At 45.9% G+C, this 9,586-nt stretch overlaps 1 long non-coding RNA gene across 2 annotated transcripts in view; it reads right to left on the bottom strand.

Annotated features, from left to right (window-relative positions):
• Positions 1-57: 57 nt before the first annotated feature.
• Positions 58-9,586, bottom strand: part of LOC132208002 (uncharacterized) — an 89,745-nt gene continuing 80,216 nt past the window's right edge. For both annotated transcript variants that reach the window (XR_009444113.1, XR_009444114.1), the window contains one exon: positions 58-152. This is a non-coding gene — a long non-coding RNA (uncharacterized LOC132208002). The remainder of the gene's footprint in view (positions 153-9,586) is intronic.

Genomic DNA, 9,586 nt, shown 5'->3' with positions numbered 1-9,586 from the left:
CGTGTTGCAAAGTCAATATCATTCCTTGACAACGCTTGAAGCAAGGCATAAGCAGTGGTTTCCACAGTCATCGCAAAAGCCTGTGCTGCTTCAATTGGATCCGGCTTCTCGTCCTCCAACAATGGAGGCTTTCCAGGAACCAACATCAGAATCTGTCATTTGAGAAAGGGATTAGCTGACAATAAAGTTTACATCATATAGATTTTTGTTTGCATTTCAACAACACAACAATGGTTTTGCTGGTCAAGATCCAGCATTATCTCACCACTGATGTCGAGAACATTCTCCATACTTCCCACTCAGTGATGGGTCCTTTTGTTTGGGAAAAATAGGCACCTTCGAATGCAAATGAATCAAGATGAGCTTTAGTTTCTCATCAGGCTACATGGCAGTTATTACAAGATGTTACGAACAAAAGGTGAAGAGGCAGATCAAACCATTCAGAGCATCAGTCTGGATGATCTTCTTGCCCTCATCCTGAGGAGGCATCACAGATCTTAACTTACACGCAATTCAAATTATTTCACGCAATGACAAGACTGAATGTTCTGGATACTGCAAATGCCATAGCACCTGGCAGCATCCCAGAAACTGTATTGGAACAATGTGCCCCAAGGTCAGCACACCAACAGTAAATGTTTTCCAGTACATTTTTAAACACTTGCGACACTCACATTTCAGAGAAAGATGACCTATGACGCAATCGGCAGACAAATTGTCCTGACCAATTATGACCTCAATGTATTCTCAATCATCAGCAAAGTAATGCAACATCTGGATGACAGTGCTGTCAAACAGTTGCACACTGAGGCTCAGTTTACTTTTCGTCATGCCACACTTCTCGCAACCTCATTCAGGATTTACCACAAATATGATCAGAGATCCTGAGCTTGAAAAGGAAGGAAAGTGCAATCTGTCATTTCCACCCTGGCAACTTCTGATTGAATGTGGTGTTCAGCAGAGGAATAGGAAGTTGAGTCAGTGGCATTCACTGGATACCTGCACTGGTTGAAGTCATGTCTTCACTTGAACCAAAGTGGAGACATGAATGTTCATTGAATATTGTCCAGGTGTCCAGCAGAATTCATGACTTTTCCAACAGTGAAGTCAACGATGAGAAAATACAGTGAGACTTGGACAATTATCAGGCTTGGCCTGACAAAGGATAAGTAACATTTGCACCATACAAGTGCTAAGCAGCAATCAGCTCCAACAAGAGCGAATATGACCATATCACAAAATTCCATGTCCTTACCATCATCCTTACATTTGTTTTAAATGTGCAAGTGTTATCCAAGCCATGCAGGGTAATGGGCCAAGTGTTGGAAATGAGGTTAGAACAATTCAGTGCTTGTCTTTGACTGTCACAGAATCCGTGAGCTTAAGAATTAATTTCTCCTGTACTGTAGACCACTGAGGTGCTTGGCTATCCACTTCATCAAGGTTAACACTGATCTAAAACTAAACCGGAACGGTTATATAATCAGCAGTAGCCAGGTCTGTTGTACAAACCGCCCTGCTGTGGGACAGGGTCAGGTAAATCCAAGTGAGTGATCGTGGTTGGAGACTCATTCGTTGGGGGCATAGTTTCTGTAGCCACATTTGAGATACCAGGGCTGTGTGTTGCCTCCCTGGTGCCAAGGTCAAGGAAATCTCTGAGTGGTTGCAACAAATTCTTAACGGGGAGGGTGAGCAGCCAGAGGCCATTGTGCACATTGGTACCAATGACGTAGGTAGAAAGAGGGATGTGATCCTGCGGACTGTGTACAAGGAGTTGGCAAAGAGGCTGAAAGGCAGGACCTAGAGGGTAATAATTTATGGGTTGCCACGAGTGCCACATGTTAGTGAGTTAAGTCAGAGAAAGATAGGTGAGATGAATGCATTGGTTAAGGAGCTGGTACTGGGGGCAGGCTTTCAGGTTCATGGATAATTGCGACCGCTTCTTGGGCAAGGGGTGACCTGTGTAAGAGGGATGGGTTGCACCTAAACTGAACGGGAACAAATACCCTCAACAGGGAGGTTTGCTAGTGCTACTTGGGAGGATTTAAAGACTGGCAGGCAGCTGGGAACCAGAGCAGCAGGTCAGCAAGTAGATGAATTGATGGCAGGTACATGCTAGGACCAATAAATCAGAAAAGAATGGCAGCCAGAGACAGGTACATGAACATGATGGCATGAACAAGCTGAAATATGTTTATTTCAGTGCAAGGAGTATTATCGGTAAGGCAGATGAGCTTAGAGCCTGGATCAGTACATGGGACTCTGATGTTGAGGCCATTACAGAGGCTTGGTTGAGACAGAGACCGGACTGGCTGCTCAATGTTCCAGGGTTTCATTGCTTTAGACAAGATAGAGGGGAAGGTAAAAGAAGGAGGTGCACTCCGAACCTGTGAGAAACGTTACATCTGCACCTCGAAAGGACATTCTGGAGGGCTTGCCCACTGAGGCAATAGAGGTAGCATTGAAAAATAAGATAGACACAATCACTCTGATCAGATTAAATTAATAGCCTGCTCCCCTGTAGCCACTGACACACTGAGGAACAAATATGTAGGCAGCTTTTGAAACGATGCACTAACTCAGAGTTGTCACAGTCAGTGAATTTAACCTCCACGGTATTGACTGGGACTCCCTTACAACAAGAGTTTAAATGAGGCTGAATTTGTTAAGACTATCCAAGAGAGTTTCTTGACACAGTATGTGGATAGAAGATGGGCCATGCTGGACTTTGTCCTGGTCAGGTAACTGGTGAGAAGTGTGGGAAAGCATTTTGGAAATAGTGATCACAACTCCTTCAATTTTAAGATTGCTATGAAGAAGGACAAGTCAGGACCTTGGGGGAGAGTAAATTATATCAGTTTTAGGTAGGAGCTGGGGAGTGTTAATTGGGAGGAGCTGTCACATTTGCCATATGGGAATTGTTTAAAGGCCTGCTTTTGAGTTTAGGATCAGGAAGGAGGAAGGACAACGATGGCAAGGTAAAAGACCCTTGGATAATTGGGGAGGTTGTGAAGTTCGTCAAAAGGGAAAAACAAAAATATGTCAGGTTTACGAAGCTAAAATCGAACAGGGCCGACATAAAGAAAGCAAAAAAAGAAAGGCTATGAAATTACCTTGGCAAGGAGGGTTGAAGGAAATCCCAAGGCATTCTGTGCATACATCTAAAACAAGGGGATAAATAGCAAGAAGGTACGACCATTCAGGATAAAGGAGGGAACTTGTGTTTGGAAGCAGAGGATGTGGGCAAGATCCTAAATGAGTACTGTGCATCACTATTCACTCAGGCGAAGGGTATGGAGGATAGTGGGATTTGTGTGGAGCATGCGAATATGATAACAGCATTTTGAAATCAAGAAAGAGCATTAAGGTGGATAAGTCCTCAGGACCCAATGGTATCTACTCAAGGTTTTTGAGCGAGGTGAGAGAGGAGATTGTCGGGGCAGTCAGCAATATCTTTGTATCCTTGGTAGCCACTGGAGGGGTACTGGAAGATTGGCAAGTTGCTAAATGTTCTTCTTCTGTTCAAGAAGGGAAATAGGGTCAATCCAGGAAACTCTCGACTAGCGAGTTTCTCATCGTTCATTGGGAAGCTATTGGAGAGAATTCTTAGGGATTGTATTTATCTGTATTTGGAACAGCATGGCCTAATTAGGGACAGTCAGCATGGCTTTGTGCAGGGCAGGTCATGTCTTACTAACTTGACTGAATTTTTTGAGGAGGTGACGAATGTGATCAATGAAGGTAGAGCAGTGGATATTGTTTTCACGGATTTCAGCAATACTTTCAACAAGGTGCCTCATGGTAGGATCATCCAGAAAATTAAGATGCACCGAGTCCATGGTGGCTTGGATGCTTGGATTCACAACTGGCTTGCCCAGAGAAGACAGAGGCAAGTGGTGGAAAGGTGCTTTTCAGGCTGTAGATCCAGGACGATTGGTGTTCCGCAGGGATCTGTGCTGGGACCTCTGCTGTTTGTGGTCTATACAAAATGACTGAGGTGAAAATATAGATGGATGGGTTAGCAAGTTTGCAGACAATAGAATGATTGGTAGAATCGTGATGAGTGTAGACGTCATAAAAGGATACAGATCAGTTGCAGAAACTGCAAGTGGATTTTAATCCATTAAATGTGAGATGCTCCACTTTGGGAAATCAACTATTACGGAAAAATATACAGTTAATGGCACCCCTCAGTGCAGACCCCCTCAGTGCAGAATTGTTAAGGTGGGAATGCAGGTGCACTCAATCTGTTCATTGAGAACTGTCGACGTGATATCACCTCAATTTCTCTGTTCCCCGCACCAAACCCAACCTACGTCCTGCCCAACTGACTGCCCTCCACGCACTCATATCTCACCCTGACTTTGTTATTAAGCCTGCCGATAAGGTGGTGCTGCTGTGGTCTGGTGAGCTGAAGTCTATCTTGCAGAGGCTGAGCGCCAGCTCTCAGATACCTCCTCCATCTTCTCCTGGACCATGACCGCACCGGGCCATTGTATCTACTACAGTAACTGATCTTGGTCTGTCCGGTGATCTTCCCCCTCTGCTTCCAAGCTGAAAGGCCACAGCTCCCCACAGGTTGCTCCTACGCCCCCTAAAAATCCACAAATGAGACTGTCCTGGCAGACCCATTGTTTCAGCCTGTTCCTGCCCCACAGAACTCATCTCTTCCTACCTTGACTCAATCTTCTGTCCCCTCGTCCAAGCCCTGCCCACGTACATCCAGAAATACTCTGACATCTTACGCAGGTTTAAAAACATCAGTTTGCCGGTTCCAGCTGCGTCCTCTTTACCATGAACATGGAATTCCTTTACACATCCATTCCCAACCGGGAGGTTCTTCGGGCTGTCCTCTTCTACCTGGAGCAAAGAACTGAACATTCCCCTCACACCACCACCCTCCTCCACTTGGTCGACCTCATCCTCACCCTCAACAACTTCTTGTTTAACTCCTCTCATTTTCTTCGGGTAAGAGGAGCAGCTCCGGGCACCTGCATGGGCCCGAGTTATACCTGTCTCTTCACGGGGTACGTGGAACATTCCCACCCACAACACTTTCTCCGATACATCAATGATATCATCCGGCTGCTTCTCTCTCTTGTCTGAAATTGGAAAACTTCATCAACTTCGCCTCCAATTTCTGTCCTGCCCTCACTTTCACCTGCTCTATCTCTGACTCCACCCTTCCCTTCCTCAACATTTCTGCTTCCATTCCTGGGGGTAGGCTTCGCACTAATATCCATTACAAACTCTCTGACTCTCACAGCTACCTGGTCTATATATCCTCACACCCCACTTTCTGTAAAGACTCCAACCTCTTCTCTCACTTCCTCCATCTCCATCGAATATGTTCTCATGAGGCCAACATCAACAAGGGAGCCTGCAAAATGTCCACCTTCTTCCTCAACTGAGGATTCCCCGGCTCCGCGGTCAACAAGGCCCTCAACTGTGTCCAACCCAGCTCCCGCACTTTTGCCCTCACCTTTTCTCTTCCCTCCCCAGACAGCAATAAGCTTCCACTTGATCTTACCTATCAACCCACATGCCCACATCCATACAAACATCAGGCACCATTTCCACCACCACCAGCAGAATGCCGCCACCAGACATATATTCCCCTCCTCTCCCTTATCCGCCTTTACCGGAGGACCCGGAGGAAATGCAAGCAGACACGGGGAGAACGTGCAAACTTCGCACAGACGATTGCCCGAGGCTGCAATGCGAACCACTGAGCCACCGTGCTGCCCAGAATCTTGGTGGTGTGGATGAGCAGAGAGATCTCGGTGTCCATGTGTGTAGATCCCTGAAAATTGCCACGCAGATTGATAGGCTTGTTCAAAAGGCGTACGGCGTGTTAGGTTTTATTGGTACAGAGATTGAGTTTCGGAGCCATGAGGTCATGTTGCAGCTGTACAAAACACTGGTGCAGCCGCGCTTGGAGTATTGCGTACAGTTCTGATCGCCACATTATCGGAAGGATTTAGAGGGGGTTTGTTAGGATCTTGTCTGGTGTGGAAGGAAGGTCTTATGAGGAAAAGCTTCGAGACTTGAGGCTGTTTTTGTCAGAAGAAGGTGAAGAGGCAACTTAATGGAGACATACAAGATAATCAGAGGATTAGATAGGGTGGACAGCGACAGCCTTTTTCCTCGATGGTGATGGCGAGCACGAGTGGAGATAGGTTTAAATTGAGGGGAGATAGATATGGGACACATGTCAGAGGGAGGTTCTTTATTCAGAGAGTAGTATGGGTGCGGAATGCCCTGCCTGCAACAGGAGTAGATTGCCAAGTTTAAGGGCATTTAAATGAACACTGCTAAATATATGGATGGTAATGGAATAGTGTCGGTTAGATGGGCTTCAGGTTGGATTCACAGGTCGGCGCAACATCGAGGGCCGAAGGGCCTGTACTGCGCTGTAATGTTCTATGTTCTATGTCATAATACTTCAGTGAATTCTGGTTACCCTGCCGTAGGAAGAATGCTATTAAACTATACAGAGTGCAAAAATAATTACAAAAGGTCATTGCCGGGACTGGAGGGTTTACGAGGAGTGGTGGATAGGCTCGGACTTTTTCCCTGGCGTATCGGAGACGAAGGGGTGACTTTCCAGAGGTGTAAAAAATCATGATGGGCATTGATAAGGGGAATAGCCAAGGTCGGGGAGTCCAAAGCTAGAAGGGAGGAGGTTCAAATGTGAAAGGGGAAAGATTTAAAAGTGACCCGAGAGGCAACTTGTCGCACACAGAGGGTGGTGCGTGAATGCAATGAGCTGCCAACAGACGTGGTAGAGGCAGATAATATTACAGTATTTAAAAGACATTTGGACAGGTACACAATGAGGAAAGGTTTAGACGGATACCAAACGCAGGCAAATGGGACCGGTTAAGTTTGGGACACCTGGTCAGTACAGATGATTGGGGCTGAAGGTCCTGATTCTGTGCTGTATGACTCTATGAATCTATGACTGAAGAGCTAACTAGGTGTGTGGATGAGGGCAATGCATTTGATACAGTCTACTTGGGCATCAGCAAAGCTTTTGACAAGATCCCCCATTTGAAGACTGTTAGAACAGGAAACAGTCCATGGGATCCGAGGACACATGTGCACAGGAAATCATAACTCATGTAATTTGAATGAGTTTTTTAAAGTAGTAATGAAGAGCATTGATTAAGGCAGAAAGATGGACGTATATGGGCTTCAGTAAGGCGTTCAAGAAGGTTCCTCACAGAGGTCCAGTAGGGAAGTTAAATCACACGGAGTACAGGGAGAGCTAGCCATAGAACATAGAACATTACAGCACAGTACAGGCCCTTCGGCCCTCGATCTTGTGCCGACCTGTCATGTCGATCTCAAGCCCATCTAACCTGCACTGTTCCATGTACGTCCATATGCTTGTCCAATGACCACTTAAATGTACCGAAAGTTGGCGAATCTACTACCGTTGCAGGCAAAGCGTTCCAATCCCTTACTACTCTCTGAGTAAAGAAACTACCTCTGACATCTGTCCTATATCTTTCACCCCTCAATTTAAAGCTATGCCCCCTCATGCTCACCGTCACCATCCTAAGAAAAAGGCTCTCCCTATCCACCCTATCTCACCCTCTGATTATTTTATATGTTTCAATTAAGTCACCTCTCAACCTTCTTCTCTCAAATGAAAACACCCTCAAGTCCCTCAGCCATTCCTCGTAAGACCTTCCCTCCATACCAGGCAACATCCTAGTAAATCTCCTCTGCACCCTTTCCAAAGCTTCCACATCCTTCTTATAATGCGGTGACCAGAACTGTATACAATACTCCAAATGCGGCCGCACCAGAGTTTTGTACAGCTTCACCATAACCTCTTGGTTCCGGAACTCGATCCCTCTATTAATCAAAGCTAAAACACTGTAGGCCTTCTTAACAGCCCTGTCAACCTGGGTGGCAACTTTCAAGGATCTGTGTTCATGGACACCGAGATCTCTCTGCTCATGTATACTCCGAAGAATCTTACCATTAGCCCTGTACTTTGCCTTCTGGTTACTCCTGCCGATGTGCATCACCTCACACTTGTCTGCATTAAACTCCATTTGCCACCTCTCAGCCCAGCTCTGCAGCTTATCTATGTCTCTCTGCAACCAATCCTTTGTCACTCTCCACAACTCCACCTATCTTAGTGTCGTCTGCAAATTTACTAACCCATCCTTCTACGCCCTCATCCAGGTCATTTATAAAAATGACAAACAGCAGTGGACCCAACACCCACCCTTGCGGTACACCACCAGTAACTGGTCTCCAGGATGAACGTTTCCCATCAACTACCACACTCTGTCTTCTTTCAGCAGGCCAATTTCCGATCCAAGCTGCTGTATCTCCCACAATTCCATTCCTCTGCATTTTGTACAATAGTCTGTTTTGGGGAACCTTATCGAACGCCTTGCTGAAATCCATATACTCCACATCAACCGGTTTACTCTCATCTACCTGTTTGATCACCTTCTCAAAGAACTCAATAAGGTTTGTGAGGCACGACCTACCCTTCACAAAACTGTGCTGACTATCCCTAATCAATTTATTCTTTTCTAGATGATTGTAAATCCTATCCCTCAGAACCTTTTCCAACACTTTACCAACAACTGAGGTAAGGCTCACTGGCCGATAATTACCAGGGTTGTCTCTACTCCCCTTCTTGAACAGGAGAACCACAATTGCTATCCTCCAGTCATCGGGCACTATTCCTGCAGACAATGATGAGTTAAAGATCAATGCCAAAGGCTCGGCAATCTCCTCCCCGGATTCCCCGAGGATCCGAGGATAAATCCCATCCGGCCCAGGGGTCATAGCTATCTTCACCCTCTGTAGGATTTCAAATACCTCTTCCTTGTGAACCTCAATCCCACCTAGTCCAGTAGCCTGTATCTCTGTATTCTCCTCGACAACATTGTGGTTTTCCAGAGTGAATACTGTTGAAAAATAATCATTTAGCGCTTCCCCTATCTCATCTGACTCCACACACAACTTACCACTACTATCCTTAATTGGACCTAATCTTACTTTTCTCATTCTTGTATTCCTTAAATACCGACAGAAAAGTTTACGGTTTACCCTGATCCTATCCGCCAACAACTTCTCATGACTCCTCCTGGCTCTTCTGAGATCTCTCTTTCGGTCTTTCCTGGCTACCTTGTAACCTTCAAGCACCCCAACTGAGCATTCACATCTTATAGTAACAGAAGCCTTCTGCCTCCTCTTGACCAGAGATTCCACTTCCTTCGTAAACCATGGCTTCCGTGCTCTACAGCTTCCTCCCTGCCTGACAGGTACATACTTATCTAGGAAGCACAGGAGCTTTTCATTGAATAAGCTCCACATTTCTACTGGGCCCATCCCCTGCAGTTTCCTTCCCCATCCTATGCTCTCTAAATCTTGCCTAATCTCATCGTAATTGCCTTTCACCCAGATATAACTCTTGCCCAGTGGTGTACACCTATCCCTTTCCATCACTAAAGTAAACATAACAGAATTCTGATCGCTATCACCAAGGTGATCACCAACTTTGAAATCTAACACCTGGCCGGGCTCATGACCCAGTACCAAATCTGATGTG

Source organism: Stegostoma tigrinum, unplaced genomic scaffold (assembly GCF_030684315.1).
Source record: "Stegostoma tigrinum isolate sSteTig4 unplaced genomic scaffold, sSteTig4.hap1 scaffold_244, whole genome shotgun sequence".
Taxonomy (NCBI): domain Eukaryota; kingdom Metazoa; phylum Chordata; class Chondrichthyes; order Orectolobiformes; family Stegostomatidae; genus Stegostoma; species Stegostoma tigrinum.
Note: the sequence above shows the minus strand (reverse complement) of the source record. Positions and strands in the feature narration are given on the sequence as shown.